This window comes from Rhinatrema bivittatum, chromosome 2 (assembly GCF_901001135.1).
Source record: "Rhinatrema bivittatum chromosome 2, aRhiBiv1.1, whole genome shotgun sequence".
Taxonomy (NCBI): domain Eukaryota; kingdom Metazoa; phylum Chordata; class Amphibia; order Gymnophiona; family Rhinatrematidae; genus Rhinatrema; species Rhinatrema bivittatum.
The window spans coordinates 347751172-347769956 of NC_042616.1; the positions used below are offsets into that span (position 1 = coordinate 347751172).

Below are 18785 nucleotides of genomic sequence, written 5' to 3' on the forward strand. Positions count from 1 at the left end.
TAGATACACATTTGAGTTCCCCCATGAAACCCAACACTAACTCCCCCTAACCATTCCTTTTACCTGATCTCTTAACCTTTTCCTCTCATTCCCCCCATCTCAGTTCTAAGCATGTCCAAAATCTGACACCTCTACCTTTACCTCCACTGGTAGGCCATTTTAGGCTATGCCATTTTCAGTTTTGCTTCTCAACAAAATTCATGCCCCCTTTCCTTGTAAAACTCCAGCCCTCTCATGGTCATTTTTGGGGTTTTAACCACTGTACCTCTGTGCAGGTTCACAGGTTCAAGACAATCATACCACTGCTGTTTTGGGGTTGTAACTGCCCAGTGTCATCTCTAGTCAGAAGTATTTGGGTGGGAGCAGACAAAGTGAAATTCCACAAATCATGCCCACACCCACTCCAACAGCACAGCCTTTAAATTGCCTATAAAAACAACAAGAAAAAATCCTGGGCCTTTTATGTATTAAAGAAGCCCCTATCCAGTATCAGCCACCCAGTAAAACTGCCATTAAAATGATTTGTTAGCATTATTCTATCAAATCTTCTATATGGGGTTAAACCTGAAGTCTATAAGGATGGGAAAGAACATCAATATAAACCCTGCACTAACCTGCATCCTGAGATAGAATGCCTCATCTTAAAATGTACCATAAAAAATATATAGCAAATGGAAAGATATCTGGATAAAACAGGACTTACCCAGATAAATCTCCCATTGAAAGAATGCAGCTAAAGTTACCCACCTAATGTTACCCATGCAACTGTAGGACAGCATTTTGCTTGACCAAACTTATTGGGGTAATTTTGGCTGGATAGTGTTAATATCATTTCTACTGGCTAAACATGAGTCCTGCTCCCAGAATGCCCCTCATCCCCATCATCCCTTTTACCCAGCTACATTTTATCTGAGTGAAAATTTGCCCATCAGCAAGGCAGGACATTTGAATCTCAGGATTTCTCCAGTTAATTTTAATGTTACCCTAACAAACCCTTTTCAATATCATATAACACATGGGGGCAAACAATTTTGTTTCAGCGTGGCAGTAACCACCCTATTGCGAAGCCTGTGCAACTTTCACTTTATGCACGTTACCAGTCTTTCATTCTCATTCTCTTCCCTCTAGGGATCCTCTGCTTATATCCCATATTTTTTTAATTCGATTGCATTTTTTTTTCTCCACCAGATCCCCTATGGAAGGCATTCCAGATATCTATGACGCTTTCCACGAATTGTATTTCCTGATAGTCCTGAACCTGTTCCCTTACTGGTCACTTTTAAAAGTCTTGCGCGTGCCAAAACTGGGAGATATGCGCGTGTCTCTGACATGTGCTGCGCGGATTTTAAAGGGCCCGCAACAACGCGTGGATCTCCCGTTAGGCCCACAAAAAGGTTTTCTGGGAAAAGGAGCCGGGGTGTGGTGTGGTCTGAGCGGGGCACGGGTGGGGCAGGGCGAAATAGGGCTGAGGCATGAAATCTGCGTGTACATATTTACACGCATAAGCGCGTGCCGGGGGTCCCTTACTACATAACTTTACTTCTGCTATGGATGGCATGTAAGTAAGAACATAAAAAAATATATGCTACTTAGCTAGGTTTAGGGAGTCTCGCCTAACAGGATTAAAGGTAGGCTAACTAATTGGTGGGGGGGTTAGGAAGGGTGATTGGTTAACTGGGTGAACTGGGAATGAACTTGGAAAATGGGCTATAGTTTCAGCATGCATATCTAATGAAATCCCCCCCACTTTTGTGGTCTAGGCAGCATTTGCACACACACATGTGCGCATGCATATAAACTGGGCACACATATATGCATGTCCAGGCTACTTTATAACATGCGTGTATATATAAGTGTGTTATAAAATGGCCGTGGCCATTGGCGCTCAACAGCAAATGCGAGCACAGGTGCATCCACGCATGGCTCTTAAAATTTACCTCTTAGAGCAGGATTGGCAAACTCTGGTTCTCAAGAGCCACAAACAAGGGCTCACTTGTTTTGTGATGCGCACATTGGGCCGGATTTTAAATGCCCTGCGCGCCGGCGTGCCTATTTTGCATAGGCCACCGGCGCGCGCAGAGCCCCGGGACACGCATAAGTCCCGGGGCTTCGTAAAAGGGGTGTGTTGAGGGCGTTCCGGGAATGACGCGGCATTTCGGGGGCGTGACGCAGCGTTTTGGGGGCGGGCCCGGGGGCGTGGCGCTGGCCCGGGGGCGTGGTTGAGGCCTTTGGATCAGCCCCCGGGTCGGGTGATGGCGCGCCAGCAGCCTGCTGGCATGCGCAGATTTACGTCTGCTTTCAGCAGGCGTAAATCTGCCAACAAAGGTAAGGGGGGGTTTAGATAGGGCCGGGGGGGGGGGTGGCTACGCACGTATCTTATAAAATCCAGCATACTTTTGTTCGCGCCTGGTGCGCGAACAAAAGTACGAGCTCGCGCAAAATTATAAAATCTACCCCATTGAATATACATAAGAAATAGTTGCATTCAATGGAAGAAGTGTATGCAAATCTCTCTCAGCATATCCATTGTGGATGTCCTGTCTGTGGCTTTTGAGGACTAGAATCGGCCACCCTTGCTTTAGAGCTTCATATTTCTGGTTTAGGAAAATTCCTACAGTACCTGAGTGTAGTCCACTTTGAAGTTTCATGAAAGGCAGAATATAAGTAAAAAAAACAATTTATATCATGACACTCTAGTTCTGCTACTTCTTTTCCATTGAAAAATATTTGCTTCTTGTGCATTCATATCTTTTACATATTTAAATGTCTCTGTGATATCCCCCTGTCTCTCCTCTCCCCTTAGATATACTGTACATATTTAGGATCTTATATGTCATCTCATATGGCTTTTGATGCAGACCTTGCACAATGTGATATCTTTCTAGGGACCATCTCTAGCCTTCTCCGTCCTTTCTGAGATATAGTCCCCAGAACCTTACACAGTATTCTAGGTGAGGCCTCACCAACAACCTGTACAGAAGCATTATCACCTCCTTATTCAGCTAGTTGTGCTCTCCCTATGTACACACTAGCATCCCTCTGTCTTTGGCCACTGCCTTTTCACATTTTCGCTTGTTGTTTTTGGAAGTGGAAAGAATAGAACAGCTTTCATTCTATTTGGGCAAAGGTATGAGGATTCTTTGATTCATTGTCTACAGCAGTGGTTCCCAAACCTGACCTCACGGACCCTTAACTGATCTGGTTTTTAGGATATTGACAATAAATATGCATGAGATATATTTGGCATACAATGGAGGAAATACAGGCAAGTATATATCTTGCTTATTCATTATGGATATCCTGGAAACCTGACCAGCTGGGGGCTCCCACAGAATGATATGAGAACTAGCAAAGTACAGTATCATAAGTTTTGTATCCATTGTATTTATTCAAACGTTTGCATAATCTGCTTATATTTTCCTCCCATTACATGTTCTACCCCATCCTACTACAGATATGAGAATAAATATACAGTGAATAAAAACTTATAAACTTTAAGCTTTGAAAATTTTGGAGGAAAAGTATATTGCAATTATTTTATAATTTGATACAAAAATATTTCATGAAGCAGACAGATAAGACAAAATTGGTCTTAAACTGGGTGTAGTATACTTGTTGTGCTCAGGCTTGTGGACCCTTGGGCCGACGAGAGGATGGTATACCTTGCGGAGGATCCATAGGTTCTCTCGTCGGGTGGCGAGGCAGACAGAAGAGGAGAGCAGCGGACCCTCAGCACTGGAGACGGAAGTGGCTGCAGGCAGATGAAGAGACTAGAAGAGGAGCTGTGTCTTCACCCCTGGAAGTCTGTGGTCCCCCCGGAGGAGCCCGTAGGGAACCAGACCGCTGGATCTTAGGTGGACCCAGAGGGGTCGCGGTATCAGTGCAAGGGCTGACTGGAGCTTCGCCCTGGAGGTCCGCGGTCCCCCCAGGAGGAGTCCGTAGGGACCCGGACCGCTGTGACTTAGGCGGGCCCTTGGAGATGGAGCCCAGGAGGAGTCCAAGGTCAGGTGCCAGAGAGTCGTCGCTTACCAGTCCGAGGTCACACACCGAGGGATCACCACTTGCCAGTCCGAAGTCACACCAGAGAATCACTGCTTGCCAAACTGAGTCACACACCAGAGAATCACCGTAAGCCAATCCAAAGTCAGGAACCGGGAAGACCAAGACGTAACAGGAACAAGGATCCGAAGCTCAAGGAACTCACCGAAGCAAGCAGACTGGACAGCGCTGGAGGACGTTGCCAAGTCAGAGAATGAGCGGAGGAAGCTTGCCTTTATACTTCCCCTGCTCAGGATGATCAAGGACAGGTGAAGCTTGTTAAAAGGATCAGGTCCCTTTAAATCTGTGAAGGGGGCGCTGCCTCGCGCCTAAAGATGGCGGCGGCCATCTTGGATTTCCTCCGCGGAGGAAAGGCTGCAGGAACGGCGCGGGGGCAGAGCAGGGACGGCTCTCCGCCCGACGGTCAGGCCGGGGACCCACGCCGGGGCGACGAGCACCCGGTCAGGGGTTTCCCCTGAAGCTGCCGTAGCGGGTCGCCGCCGCGGACGAGGTAGGGGACCGCGGTCGTGGCCTCCAACGGCCGTGGGACACAACAATACTGTAGTACAGTTATGGAAAGCTATGAACCATTTCTGTACTGCTGTACATCTGACAGATTTCACCATTTCTTTCAGTTGGCATAGATTACTACCATTAAAATCTATAGCACACAAACTTGCAAATTTCTAAAATCTATGGAGCTTTCACAAATTTTATTGAGACCTGGACAGTTAGCATTTTGCTCCGCAAGTACTAAACATGAGCAAATTTCAGCTTGACATGTTTGAAATTTTACCAAATCCACTGGGGAAAGCCATCAGATTTTTACAAGTACATTTGGGAAATATCTGAAAGAAAACTAACATTCAATTAGTTATTTAAAAAAAAAATCCATAGCAAATCTGTCAATTCAACCAAATCTGAAATGAATCCCTTATAAAAGTTTAACAAACCAATTCAATAAAACACTTATATTTTTCCAGATTTGCAAATTGCTCAGTGAGCTCATTTTGAAGAAGTATTCATAAATCTGACCACAACTGAATTCACATGTACTTTTTGAAGCATAAAACTTATTTAGAGGCTTGATATGGATCAAGACTGCAAACTGACGGAAGATGAAATTTAATGTGGACAAGTGCAAGGTGATGCATATAGGGAAAAATAACCCATGCTGTTATTACACGATGTTAGGTTCCATATTAGGGGTTACCACCCAGGAAAAAGATCTAAGCATCATAGTCAGTTCAGTGTGCAGTCAAAAAAGCAAACAGAATGTTAGGAATTATTAGAAAGGGAATGGAGAATAAAATGGAAAATGTCATAATGTTTCTAAAGCTATCCCCCTAAAACAAGGTGTTCCTCAAGGCTCATCTCTCTCTTCAACCCTTTTCAATATCTACATTTTACCCCTCTGTTACCTCCTTTCCAGTCTCAACCTCCCTCATTATATTTACGCCGACGACGTTCAGTTGCTCATCCCCATCACTGACTCTCTCTCTCAAAAACCATGGATATCTGGAAGGATACTCTCCTATCCATAAATAATCTCCTATCTTCCATCCACTTAGCTCTTAATACAACTAAAACCGAAATTATGCTTATCTCACCACAAAACCAACTGAACCACTACACTCCCTCACATCCCCCATTTGCCCAACAAGTCCGTGATCTGGGAATCATCCTCGATGGTCACTTCACGATGAAGAAATTCATCAGTAACATACTAAAGGATGGTTTCTTTAAACTTCACACCCTAAAGAAACTTAAACCTCTACTTCATCCACCCGACTTCCGCACTGTTCTACAAACCATCATCTTTGCCAAAATTGACTATTGTAATTCACTTCTCCTCGGCTTACCAAACAATGCCATCCACCCCATTCAAATACTGCAAAACACAACAGCCCGGATTCTGACCAACACACACAGACATGACCATATCACACCGTTCCTAAAAGATTTGCATTGGCTCCCCATAGCTTCCCGCATACAATACAAGGCTCTCTCTCTTGTTCATAAGGCCTTATATAATCCTGATTTGAATTGGTTTAATGACACCTTCCGATTTCATCAATCTAATAAACCTACCAGACAGGCACACCTCGCCACCATGCCTACCACCTCGCCCAAACTCTACAAACTTACTTCCACTAGAACACGTGCCATATCAATCGCCGGGCCCATCCTCTGGAACACAATGCCAGTCGAATTAAGACAAGAAGAATGCCTAAAAACCTTCAAGCGAAAGCTTAAAACTTGGCTCTTCTCTAAAGCATACACGTAAATTCTTCTCGCGCTCATCCATGTTCCATGCTAGACCTGGCTTTCCTCTAAAATTTACCCTAAATCACCCCTCATTCACTTCTGTGTTACCCTAACACCTTTCCCATCCCCCTTCCCCCCCTCCCCTCCCTCCCGCCCCTCCTCTCTACACAATTGATACATTATGTTATCCCCTTTTACTGTATATATTGTACATAATTACAATCCTTAATTTTAAGGATTAGTTCAATTCTTAATTCTCCTACTCATTTCCCCCCAGTCTCTTACTCTCTTGTCAATATGATATTTTATTTTATGTTCACCCCCCCCCTTCAACTTTCCTCTTGTTCAATATGCTATACTTGTTTTATGTTAAATCTGTTTAAACCTGTTCGATGTAAAGCGCTCTCCAAGCACTAGTTTATGTTACGCTGTGAACCGATGTGATATCACTGATGAATGTCGGTATATAAAATCTTTAAATAAATAAAATAAATAAATAAATAATGCCTCTGTATCGCTCCATGGTGAGACCACATCTTGAGTACTGTGTACAATTCTGGTCACCGCATCTAAAAAATATATATAGTTGTACTGGACAAGGTACAGAGAAGGGTATCCAAAATGATAAAGAGGATAGAACAGCTCCCCTATGAGGAAAGACTAAAGAGATTATTTATTTATTTATTTTATTTAATCAGCTTTATATACCGATATTCAAATTAATTTCATATCGGTTTACAATAACAGAATTTGCTGTAGCAAAATTCAACATAAAACAATTATAATAAACCCATTATACATCTTGAATAATTTTGCCTACACCTAGTAAAATATTTAAACTCCATAGTTCAAAATATATCAAACATAAACATTAAAATATTACTTAATAAAATTACTCATACATTAACTAAAATAAATCACTAAAAATATTACTAATAAAACACCTATGTTAAAAAGCTATACTAAATGAAAAAAAAAATAATTTTAAAAGCAAATTAATATAATAAGGTGTTAATTGGCTTGATTAAAAGCCTGCTCAAATAGCCAAGTTTTTATCTGTTTCTTGAAGCTGATCATATTTGCCTCTGTGCGAATTTCAACAGGTAATGAATTCCACAACTTTGGTCCCGCCACTGACAGTGACCTCTCCCTCACTGAACCAAGATGAGCTAGTTTTGGTGATGATATTGTCAATAAAGCTTGGCCGAGCGATCTCAAGTTCCGGGATGGGACGTGGATGCGTAATGAGGCATTTAACCATTTGGTATTATCCCCGTATACGGCTTTATGAATTAAAGTTAAACACTTATATTGAATGCGAAACTGGACTGGTAACCAATGTAACTTCATCAGAGCGGGGGAAACATGATCAAACTTATTTGTATTGGACAAGAGTCGTGCCGTGGCATTTTGCAACAACTGTAGCGGTCGGATCGTTGACATTGGCAAACCCAATAATAGCGCATTACAATAATTTAATTTTGGAAGAATCAAGGCCTGTAAGACAATACGAAAATCGTTTGAATGCAATAATGGCTTCAATTTTTTAAAAATTTGCAATTTATAAAAGCCGTCTTTTGAGATAGCTTTTATTGTTGCTTTCATGCTCAACTCTGAGTCCAGAATACAACCCAAATCTCTGGCTTCACGTTGGATCTTATATGTAGGGGTGCAAGTTAGAATGTCAGCCTCTATTTTCTCTGTAACTTTGTTGCAGATAAGCAGCATTTCAGTTTTGGAATTATTAAGAGCTAGTGACGTGTGTAAGGAGCTGTTTTATTGATTTATAATACATGTCCCAGAATTTCAATGTAGCCAACAAGGAATCTTTTATAGGTATCAGAATTTGAACATCATCTGCGAACAAAAAATGCACCAGCCCGAGTCCCGCTAAAAATCTTCACAATGGGGCCATATAAATATTAAACAGGGTTGGTGATAGAGAAGAACCCTGTGGCACTCCAGTGTGGAGGTCTACTACCTCGGATTCTACTGTTCCCAATTTGACTACATATGATCTATTAGTGAGATAAGATTTAAACCAAGCCAATGTTTTGTCTGAAAGGCCAATTTCCTGAAGTATTGTTGTAAGAGCTTCATGATTGACAGTGTCAAATGCCGCCGAGATATCTAACAGAATTAGAAGATAAGAAATATTCTGATCAAAGCCTCTTTGAATAGTATCGGATATTGAAATTAGAAGAGTTTCCGTGTTGTGACATTTCCGGAAACCATATTGTGATGGGAAAAGCAACTGATTTTCTTCTAAATGGTCCATAAGCTGCCGATTGACCACCTTTTCAAGTAGTTTGGCCAAGAAAGGAAGTATAGATATTGGATGATAATTAGCCAAAATCTCCGGATCTAGTTGGGCTTTTTTCAAAATAGGTTTCACTACTGCACATTTTAGACTATCTGGGAATATGCCCTCTTCTAATGACAAGTTAATGATATCAGCCAACGGTTTGGCTATAATGTCTTGAATTGACTTAAGATGTTTAATAGGCATCTCGTCCAAAGGGTGATTGGCAGTGTCATCTTTTTAATAAGATTAACAATTTCTATAGAAGAAACTGTATCGAATGTTGACCAGTTAACTGAAGGATTAATCGGTAAGGTGATATTTTGTAAGGCCTGGGTATTTAAATCTTTCAGTACTGCTTGAATTTTATTTTTGAAAAAAGAGGCAAATTCATTGCCCTTATTCTTTAAATTATTATCCCAAGAAAGCAAATTACTTTTCACATTGATGAGTTCAGATACATATGTGAACAAAATCCTCGGATTAAATTGAAATTTATGAATTTTGTCAGAATAAAAATCACGTTTGGCGGTGTTAATGGTTTCTCTATAATTAGGGCTGTTCAACTTGGAGAAGAGATGGCTGAGGGGGGATATGATAGAGGTCTTTAAAATCATGAGAGGTCTAGAACAGGTCGATGTGAATTGGTTATTTACTGTTTCGGATAATAGAAGGACTAGGGGCACTCCATGAAGTTAGCAAGTAGCACATTTAAAACTAATTGAAGAAAATTTCTTTTTCACTCAATGCACAATTAAGTTCTGGAAATTTTTGCCAGAGGATATGGATAGTGCAGTTAGCATAGCTGGGTTTAAAAAAGGTTTGGAGAAGTTCTTGGAGAAGTTCATTAACTACTATTGACTTGGGGCTGGATTTTAAAAGCCCTGCGCACGTAAATCCAGCCGGATTTACGCGCGCAGGGCACTCGCACGCCAGCGCACCTATTTTGCATAGGCTGCCGGCGCGCACACAGCCCCGGGACACGCGTAAGTCCCGGGGCTTCGTAAAAGGGGCGGGGAGGGGGTGTGTCCGGGGTCAGGGGGCAGTTCGGGGCGGGACCGGGGGTGTGGCACCGGCCCGGGGGCATGGTCGAGGCCTCCGGACCAGCCCCCGGGTCGGGTGATGGCGCGCCAGCAGCCCGCTGGCGCACGCGTAAATCTGCCAATAAACATGGGGGGGGTTTAGATAGGGCCGGGGGGGGGGGGGGGGGGTTAGGTAGGGGAAGGGAGGGGAAGGTGCGGGGGATGGAAAGAAAGTTCCCTCCGTGGCCGCTCCGATTTCGGAGCGGCCTCGGAGGGAACAGGCAGCCCGCGCTGGACTCGGCGCACACAAGTTGCACAAATGTGCACCCCCTTGCGTGCGCCGACCCCAGATTTTATAAGATACGTGTGGCTACACGCGTATCTTATAAAATCTAGCATACTTTTGTTCGCGCCTGGGGCGTGAACAAAAGTATGCACTCGCACAAATTTATAAAATCTACCCCTTATGGAATAGCCACTGCTATTACTGGCATCAGTAGTATGGGATCTACTTAATGTTTGGGTACTTGCCAGGTACCTGTAGCCTGGTTTGGCCACTGTTGGAAACAGAATGTTGGGCTTGTTGGACCCTTGGTCTGACCCAGTATGGCAATTTCTTATGTTCTAATGTTCTGATAAGAAGCTCCTGATCCTTGCCAGTAGTGCAGATCTTGCAATAGAGTGGTTTGTGCCCTCTATTAGGAAACAGAGGACACAACAGTTAGTAGAAAGTATGTTCAGCTGTAGTATAACTCATAAGCTCACTGCTGTCAAGCAAAATGAAGACAGAGTGATATAAATTATTTATATTGTTGTGTTTGTTGCGCTTGGAGGTGGACCTTTGTCCTGGAGCAGTGGAGAATGGCTCCCTGGTAGGGACCAGGGAGCACATGCTCCCAGGGGACAGAGCACAGGAGGAGACAGAGGCTGAGATGAGCTTCGCCACTGGAAGCCTGAGGTCCCCCTGGGTGGAACCCATAGGGTCTTGGGCCGCTTGGACTTAGGTGGGTCTCGCAGGGTCTCCCAGAGAGGTAGTAGAGAAGCATGCCCACGATCAGCAAGGGAGCGCAGTCGGACCACGCGGTTGGCCTGGAGAGGCAAGGAAGGCCCAAACAGCATAGGTGAATGCAAGGCAAGGGACAGAGCCAGAATCAGGAGACTTAGTCAATGGTAGCCGAGGTCAGAATCCGAGGATCAATCCGAGGAGTAGTCAACAAGGCAGAGGACAGGTTTCGGAGGTCAGGCGTAACTTGTAAAATAAAGGTGGGGGGAGGAATTAGTTAGGGTTGGGGGGGCCGGAAGGAAAGTTCCGATTTCGGAGCGGCCTCGGAGGAAACGGAGGATGGCTGCGCGGCTCGGCAGGTGCAGGCTGCCGATTTTGCGCAGCCTTGTGCGCGCCGACCCTGTGTTTTATAATATGCGCGCGGCAGCGCACGCATATTAGAAAATCGGTAGTAGATTTGTTTGTGCCGGGTTGCGCAAACAAATCTACTCCCGCGTGCACCTTTTAAAATCTACCCCTATATCCTTTTTTAAGAAGTGGTGACCAGAACTGCACATAATATTCAAGGTGTGGTCGCACCATGGAGCAATACAGAGGCATTATGATATTCTCTGATTAATTCTCTATTCCTTTCCTAATAATCCCTAGCATTCTATTTGCTTTCTTGACCACCGTTGCACACTAATAAGAAGATTTCAACATATTTTCCACGATGATGCCTAGATCCTTTTCCTGGGTGGTAACTCCCAATGTGGAACTTTGCATTGTATAGCTATAACTTTAATACTTAGAAACAAAAAATAACTTATACAAGCTCACAAAATTAACCCAAAGTCCTATATCTAAACACACACAATGTTAACTTTGGCAAACAAATACTAGCTTATACAAGCTTACAAAATTAGCTCAAAATCATAATTTATAAACACAAACAATTCCTAATACTTGCAAACAAATACTAACCTTAAAAACTAATACAAAATAAATAGAACCAGTAATAGTTTAACCCTTTAAGAATTGTTTTTCTTTTTTAGATTTTAGGTGTCCTTTCCCGGCAAGTCCAACTTACCATTAGCAGATGAAGGTTCTGCAGTCAGCAAGGTAAGAATGCACCTCTTTGCAGCAGGCAGGCATGTAGTGTATGTAAGAAATCTAGAAAGAGAGAGATTGATTTTCTATTGCAGCATGTGCAGAGGGGCCATTGACTGACTGTGAAAAGGAGCAGCTTGTTTTCTCTTGAACCAAGCCATTAGTGTGCATAGTTAGCAAGCATACCTTGAGGTCTTCTTATCACTATGCTTGTTGCTATACTCAAAGTATTGGGTGTTCATCCCACTATTGGTCCCCTTTGCCCCCTCTTTTGGTACTTTGGGGTGTTCATAACACTATTTATGCCACTTTGTCCTTTTCACAGTAGCTTGGGCTCAGCCCACTATTGGTGCCCTTTGCCCTTCTTTCAGGACTGTGGGGTGTTCATGCCACTCTTGTTATCTCGAAGTGATGTTACCTGTTAGCAAGTTGCATACAACTTGAATAAAAAACTACAAAGTCAGAGTCAAAATTAGGTCTCATTCCTTACCCCTTTGACTTGAATGGAAATGTATGACCAGAATGAGTTTCTGATCCAAAGCAAATGAAACAGGAAACCAAACTAAAAATCCAAAGGGATCCTTTGGTTGGCCATAGGAAGGACATGAGGGCCTTATATGTTTGACTGTGAGCCTATGTTGTCTATGCAACTAACATTATATCTTTATGTTTGCAGCTGACTTTCTCATTAAACTGGCTTATGATTTTCACCTAGGAAAAAGCATATTCAAATCACATGAAAATAAATTATACAAAATCGGGGGCTTTTTTTCTCTTCATTCTCTCTTGTGTGGCATATCAAATTTTGGTTTTCACATCTGATTTACAAGAATGCTATCCAGAAGTAAGGGTTCTGCCTTCACTGTAACAATACACAGTACTAACCACTATCTTCAGAACTACGGATCTTTAGATTTGAAAGAGCAGCCAAAGGATATATACTACTAAGAGTCCTAATGATTTATCATGATAACTTATTCCGGTTTAGTTTCCCTTTATTGTCGTGTACTGCTCGTTAGTGGGACCTATGCACTAAAAATTAGCATGTGCATCAAACTCAGTCCTGGATTCATCATTCCTCACAAAATGATGAATCAAGTGAACACAGAGGGCGGGGGGGTGCAAAGGGGGGAGGGCCAGTGAAAGCCCGCAGCCTTCGCACCATGGCGGTGCGATTTCGTCGGCCGCGGTGTGCTAGCTGTTGGCTTTCGCACTGAATAGCGCCACCGGCGACGATTATGTTAGTAACATTATCACCGCCAGCAAAGACACCGCCGACTCCGCCCCGAATCGAATTTGCATGCTATCGCACGCGAAAAGGGCCTTTTCGCGTGCGATAGAGGCTACCTAAATCCCCCCCTACCTTTATTTTTTAATTTATGCCTGCCTCTGGGCAGGCATAGGTTGCACGCACCGGCCAAGTGCCGGCGCACGATCCCCCGGCACGGTCACTGTGCCAGAGGCCTCAGTCCCGCCCCCAGACCGCCCTGTCCTGCCTCTTCCCGCCCCTTTTTTCAAGTCCTGGGACATACGCGCATCCCGGGGCTTGTGCTCGTCACCGGGCCTATGCAAAATAGGCTTGGCACACGCAGGAGCGGGTTTCAAAGGGTTACGCGCGTAACCCTTTTAAAATCCGCCCCTAAATGTCAACACCTGCCTCGGACAAGTTGTTAATGTTGTAGAGTGCAGGCTAGATCATAAAAATCCCCCATGTTCACCATCCCAAAGAGAAATCATTAAGGAGTAGCAGAATCAAGAGAGGAGAGAAGGCAAGCCAACAGTCTGTGACAGAAAATCCATTCAAATTACTATGGCTTTTGGTCTGCCTGACCTGTTTAATCCTATTTATTTATGTATTTTTTATATAGCCCACACCATCACCAGTATTAGACAGATTCCAAAAGCACACATAATAAAATCAAGAAACAAACATCTGCAAACAAAAAAACTAAGACACACTCACAATTTTATGCTGCACAGACAACCCATTATGCAACCAAAACGTATCAGAATAAATCATCAGATGCTTGTTCAGATAGCTATGAAAGTATATCCTCGAAATCAATTTGTGGAATCAAGTAACAAAAAATCCTCAGCCCTTTATACAATTGATAGCTTATTCTATAAATCAAGACCCATTACAATAAATAATCTCTCTCAAGGTGAATATGATCATTGGGAGGCTGTTCCATGCATCTACCACCGTCTCTGTAAAGAAATGTTTTCTAAGATTACTCCTGACTCACCCCTTGTTAACCGCATTTCATGACCCCTCGTTCTAGAGCAGTGGTTCTCAACCCTGTCCTGGGGACCCCCCCAGCCAGTCGGGTTTTCAGGATATCCACAATGAATATGCATGAGAGAAAATTTGCATGTTATGAGGCAGTGTATGCAAATTTTCTCTCATGCATATTCATTGTGGATATCCTGAAAACCCGATTGGCTGGGGGGGTCCCCAGGACAGGGTTGAGAACCACTGTTCTAGAGCCTCCTTTCCATTGAAAAAGGCTCACCTCCTATGCATGGAAATCTTTGAGATATTTGAATGTCTCTATCATATCTCCCCATCTCACTTTTCCTTTAGGGTATACATGTTTTGATCTTTAAGTCTATCCCCATACACTTTAGAACAAAGACCACTGACCATTTTAGTAGGACTGATTCCATCCTGTTTTTATCCTTTTGAAGGTGCGGTCTCCAGAATTCTATACAGTATTCCAAGTGAGGTCTCAACAGGAACCTGTACAGGAGTAATATCACCTCCTAATTTCTACTGACCATTCCCTATGCAGCAAAGCATCTTTATGGCTTTTATGATCACTTTATCCACCTGTTTGACCACCTTAAGATCAATAGATACAATTACCTCCAGATCCCACTCTTCCTTTGTGCTTAGAAGAATTTCACCTCCAATATTGACCTTTCCCTTTGGTTTTTGCATCCTAAATGCATTACTCTGCAATTTTAGCATTAAAACTTAGATGCAGACTTTAGACCATTACTCGAGCTTCACTAGATCCCCGCCCCATGTTTTCCACACCTTTCTGTCCTCCTGTTACATATTTTGTTATCATCTGCAAAAAAACAAACCTTTCCCAACAACCTTTCCATTATGTCACTCACATAAATATTGAAATGAATTGGTGCAATGACCAATCCCTAAGGCACTTCACTAGTAAGCCCCTCCTCAGAAAAAACTCCTTTGTCACCTGCCACTCAGCCAGTTTCTAACCCAGTCAGTCACTCTAAGATAAGGGCACACAATTTATTCATAAGTCTTCTGTGCAGAACCATGTCAAAGCCTTACTGACATCCAAGTACACTACATCTAGTGCTGTCTCTTGATCCAACTTTCTAATCACCCAATCAAAGAAATTGATAAGATTCATCTGACAAGATTTACTTCTGGTAAAACCCTGCTGCCTCAGATCATGCAATCCATAGGATTCAAAAAATTGCACTATCCTCTGTTTTAGCAATGATTCCATTAGTGTGCTCACCACAGAGGTTAGACTAACTGGCCTGAGATTCCCAGCTTCCTCCTTACTTCCACTTTTATTAATAGAAACCACATCTGCCCTTTTTCAGTCCTCCAGAACTACTCCAGATAGGGATGTGCATTTATTTAAAATGAATGTCCAGTCCGTGATGAATGACTCTAATTCACTTCATTCATGGGTTCATGAGTAAGAATGGGCATTTCCCACAAAGGAAACATATGTCATTCATCTGATTCGTTTACTTTTCCCATAGAAAAGCATTGGCTGCATTCAAGTGCATTGTAAAGAATAGACCCTGTCTGAGGCTAGTTATTTGGAGTTTCCATAGCAACCAGCTTTTGTTTCTCTGAATCATGTGTGGCAAAGAAACCAGATTGAATATCTAAGGGAATGTATCAGAGTGAAGCATTTTTGTAAATCAGTGAATCACTGCTCTGTCTATTCTTCTTATAGAATATGCAGACTGAAAGTGCATTTGAATCTTTCTCTCAAGGAAGAAACCTTTCTAGCTGTTGTGTGAGCTGTGGTGTTCCATACTCCACAATGTTCAATCAACAGTGTTCTCTTGTTCAACATCAGAAACATTCCACTCTAATCCTTTTGGCTGCCTTGTATGTTCATCTACACAGGATTTTAATTGTTATTGACTGTAACATCTCATTGCCACTGAAAAGGAAGGTTTGTGTGTCAAGCCTTTTCTCCCCTGTGGGGAAAAGGCTGAAGGCTGCAGTTTCTATCTGCAGTATAGTGATTGATTTGTTTGGACCTGTTGCAGTGAACCAGTAGCTGTGCCAGGCACACAGCTAGCTCTAGACAGTGCTATACTAGCTGTGCCACAGAGCCCAATATAGAGAGGCTTTTTCTACACACTGTCTGGGTTTGTACACCAGAGTTAGTATATCTAACAGGAAAATAAGTAGTTACTCTCACAGGTACGTCAGCCACTTTGTAAATTAATTTTGTTACTGCAGTACTAGTGCACACAGGGCTACACTCATGCACATATAGCATTATTCATCATTCTCTGCTTTGTGCTTGTGAGTTTAGTACACTAGACTGAAGATAAAAATATAGTATATTAAAATAGTATTGTAGTGCATTCTCTCTGTGTATGTTGTTCAATATTACAAACAGACAGGCCGATACAGTACAGTGCGCTCCAACGGAGCGCACTGTTAGCCTGCTCTTGGACGCGCATTTTCCCTTACCCCTTATTCAGTAAGGGGAGGAAAATGCGCTTCCAACCCATGGCACCTAATAGCGCCCTCAACATGCAAATGCATGTTGATGGCCCTATTAGGTATGCGCGCGGGATACAGAAAGTAAAATGTGTAGCCAAGCCGCACATTTTACTTTCAGAAATTAGCGCCGACCCAAAGGTAGGCGCTAATTTCTTCCGGCACTGGGAAAGTGCACAGAAAAGCAGTAAAAACTGCTTTTCTGTGCACCCTCCGACTTAATATCATGGCGATATTAAGTCGGAGGTTCCAAAGAGTAAAAAAAGTTAAAAAAAAAAAATAATAAATTTGAATTTGGCCCGCGGCTGTCGGGCCAAAAACTGGATACTCAATTTTGCCGGCGTCCGGTTTCCGAGCCCGTGGCTGTCAGCGGGCTCGAGAACCGATGCCAGCAAAATTGAGCGTCGGCTGTCAAACCCGCTGACAGCTGCCGCTCCGGGCTAAAAGGAGGCGCTAGGGACGCGCTAGTGTCCCTAGCGCCTCCTTTTGCCCGATTCTACCGCACCATCTCATTTGCATACTGTATCGCGTGCACCGGCGAGTGGCCGGTGCACGCGCTGGGAGAGCGGGCGTTCGTCCGCTCTCCCGCTTTTTTACTGAATCGGCCTGAGAGTGATCACTCAGTTTAGTGGTCAGTGTCACACACATTCTCCTGATTGAAAATAATAAAGATTAAAACATCTTTTGTCCAATCCATCATTTAAATCCCAGTAAGCAGTACAGCACTTGATAAAATCATATCATGTCAGGCAAAGGAAGAGGCTGTGGGAAGCCCACATTTGGAAAAGGATTCTTTTATAAGATAATAGTAAGTCTCCCAACCAAAATAAAGAGGGATTTTTTTTAAAATCCAAAAATCAGCAGGAGAGGCAGGCATGTGAAGCCTCAAAAAATTGAAATTTGGGGAGGAGAATATGCCAGCACCAGCTGTATTTCATCCAGACGTTGTTGTGTTGGGCAGGCAGCAGCAGCCATAGGGTACAACCATCACTAGTGCCTGTGGAAGTTGAAGTGCAAGTGGTAAAACCTAAAACACTGGTAGCACAGTCAACCATTGGTGCAGTACAAGGCAATAAAAGCAGTTATGACATCCTCTTCCTCTGAATCAGAGTTTGAAAAATCTCCCTTTAAAAGATTTCCTGAATCATATATGGGAGAGTTGTTAGCTACAGACCCTGAATTAGGAGATAATTGAGCAATGGGGGAAAGAGAGGCAGGAGCTGAAAGTTAGCTTCCTAAGTTTCTCAGACTCCATCTGTCTCTACTGCCACTTCAGTACCAGAGGCAAGGATTCACAAAAGAACTGTGTGATATGGAACCATTTTCAAATCAGAGAGGACCCACGCTTTGTGCGTTATAATTATTGTACCAAGCAGATCAGCCGAGGGAGGCATGTGGGCCATTTAAGTAATTCTGGGATAGAGCATCACCTGAAGAAACAGCATCCCCTTCAATATGCACCTGGGGATGGTGGTAGAAGCAATATTCAAAGGGGCCTCTTCTGCAAGCCAGAGGACACTATTTGAAAAGGGGATGAGTGTTCCTCAAGCTGCTTTCAAGCCTTCACTCCGTCTACCAGTCCAGGCCAGCAGCAGCAGCAGACCTTAGCTATACCTAGGAAGCGACAGCCCACAAAGGAAGAAATGGGGTGGTGTTCAATAGCACTATCATGGGAAAAGAGGCAGGCAGCATCCAATTTGGTGACTAGGACTATTGGCGACATGATGGGTTTACACAACCAGCCCCTGAAGGTAATGGAGAATGTGGATCTCAGGCAGTTGCTGCACCTGTTGGTGCCAAACTATAACGTGACATCCAGGACTACATTTAGCAGAAAGGTCATCCCCAGTTTGTACAAGCATCCAGGAGCTGCTGGTGATGTCAGAGGGAGCAATGTGCATTTCACTAGTTACATCTGAACATTCACAAATGCCTTACATGCCGTCCTATCTCTGATGGCAAACTGATGGGACCTGGCTGAGGTAGGGGCAGGCAATAGCTCCACAGGGGATAGAGTAAGAGGGCACAGGTGAGCTTTGCTGCACACTCACCTAGCAGATAGAGCCTAAACTTTGGCCAATATTTTAAGATCCATTAGAGGAATGCTGGAGAGCTGGCAGCTGTATTAGAGAGACTGAAGTGTAAATGCAGGGTTCTTTGTCACTGAAAATGACTCCGACATGGTATAGGCAGTATCTGACAGGGGATATCAGGGTGTACGATGCTTTGCTCACACCCTGCACTTATCAGTGAAGGAGGCTCTAGGGAAGGGGGTCTAGGGAACCACAGAATATCTACCTGCATGGTTTAAAAGAGAAGTGTAGA

At 43.4% G+C, this 18785-nt stretch overlaps 1 protein-coding gene across 1 annotated transcript in view; it reads left to right on the forward strand.

The window, feature by feature from the left end:
- LOC115084679 (poly(rC)-binding protein 3-like) overlaps positions 1–18785 on the forward strand; it is a 1201673-nt gene that overhangs the window by 248930 nt on the left and 933958 nt on the right. The window contains exon 2 of the mRNA XM_029589869.1: positions 11668–11734. The gene's annotated coding sequence lies outside the window, so the exon portion shown is untranslated. The remainder of the gene's footprint in view (positions 1–11667; positions 11735–18785) is intronic.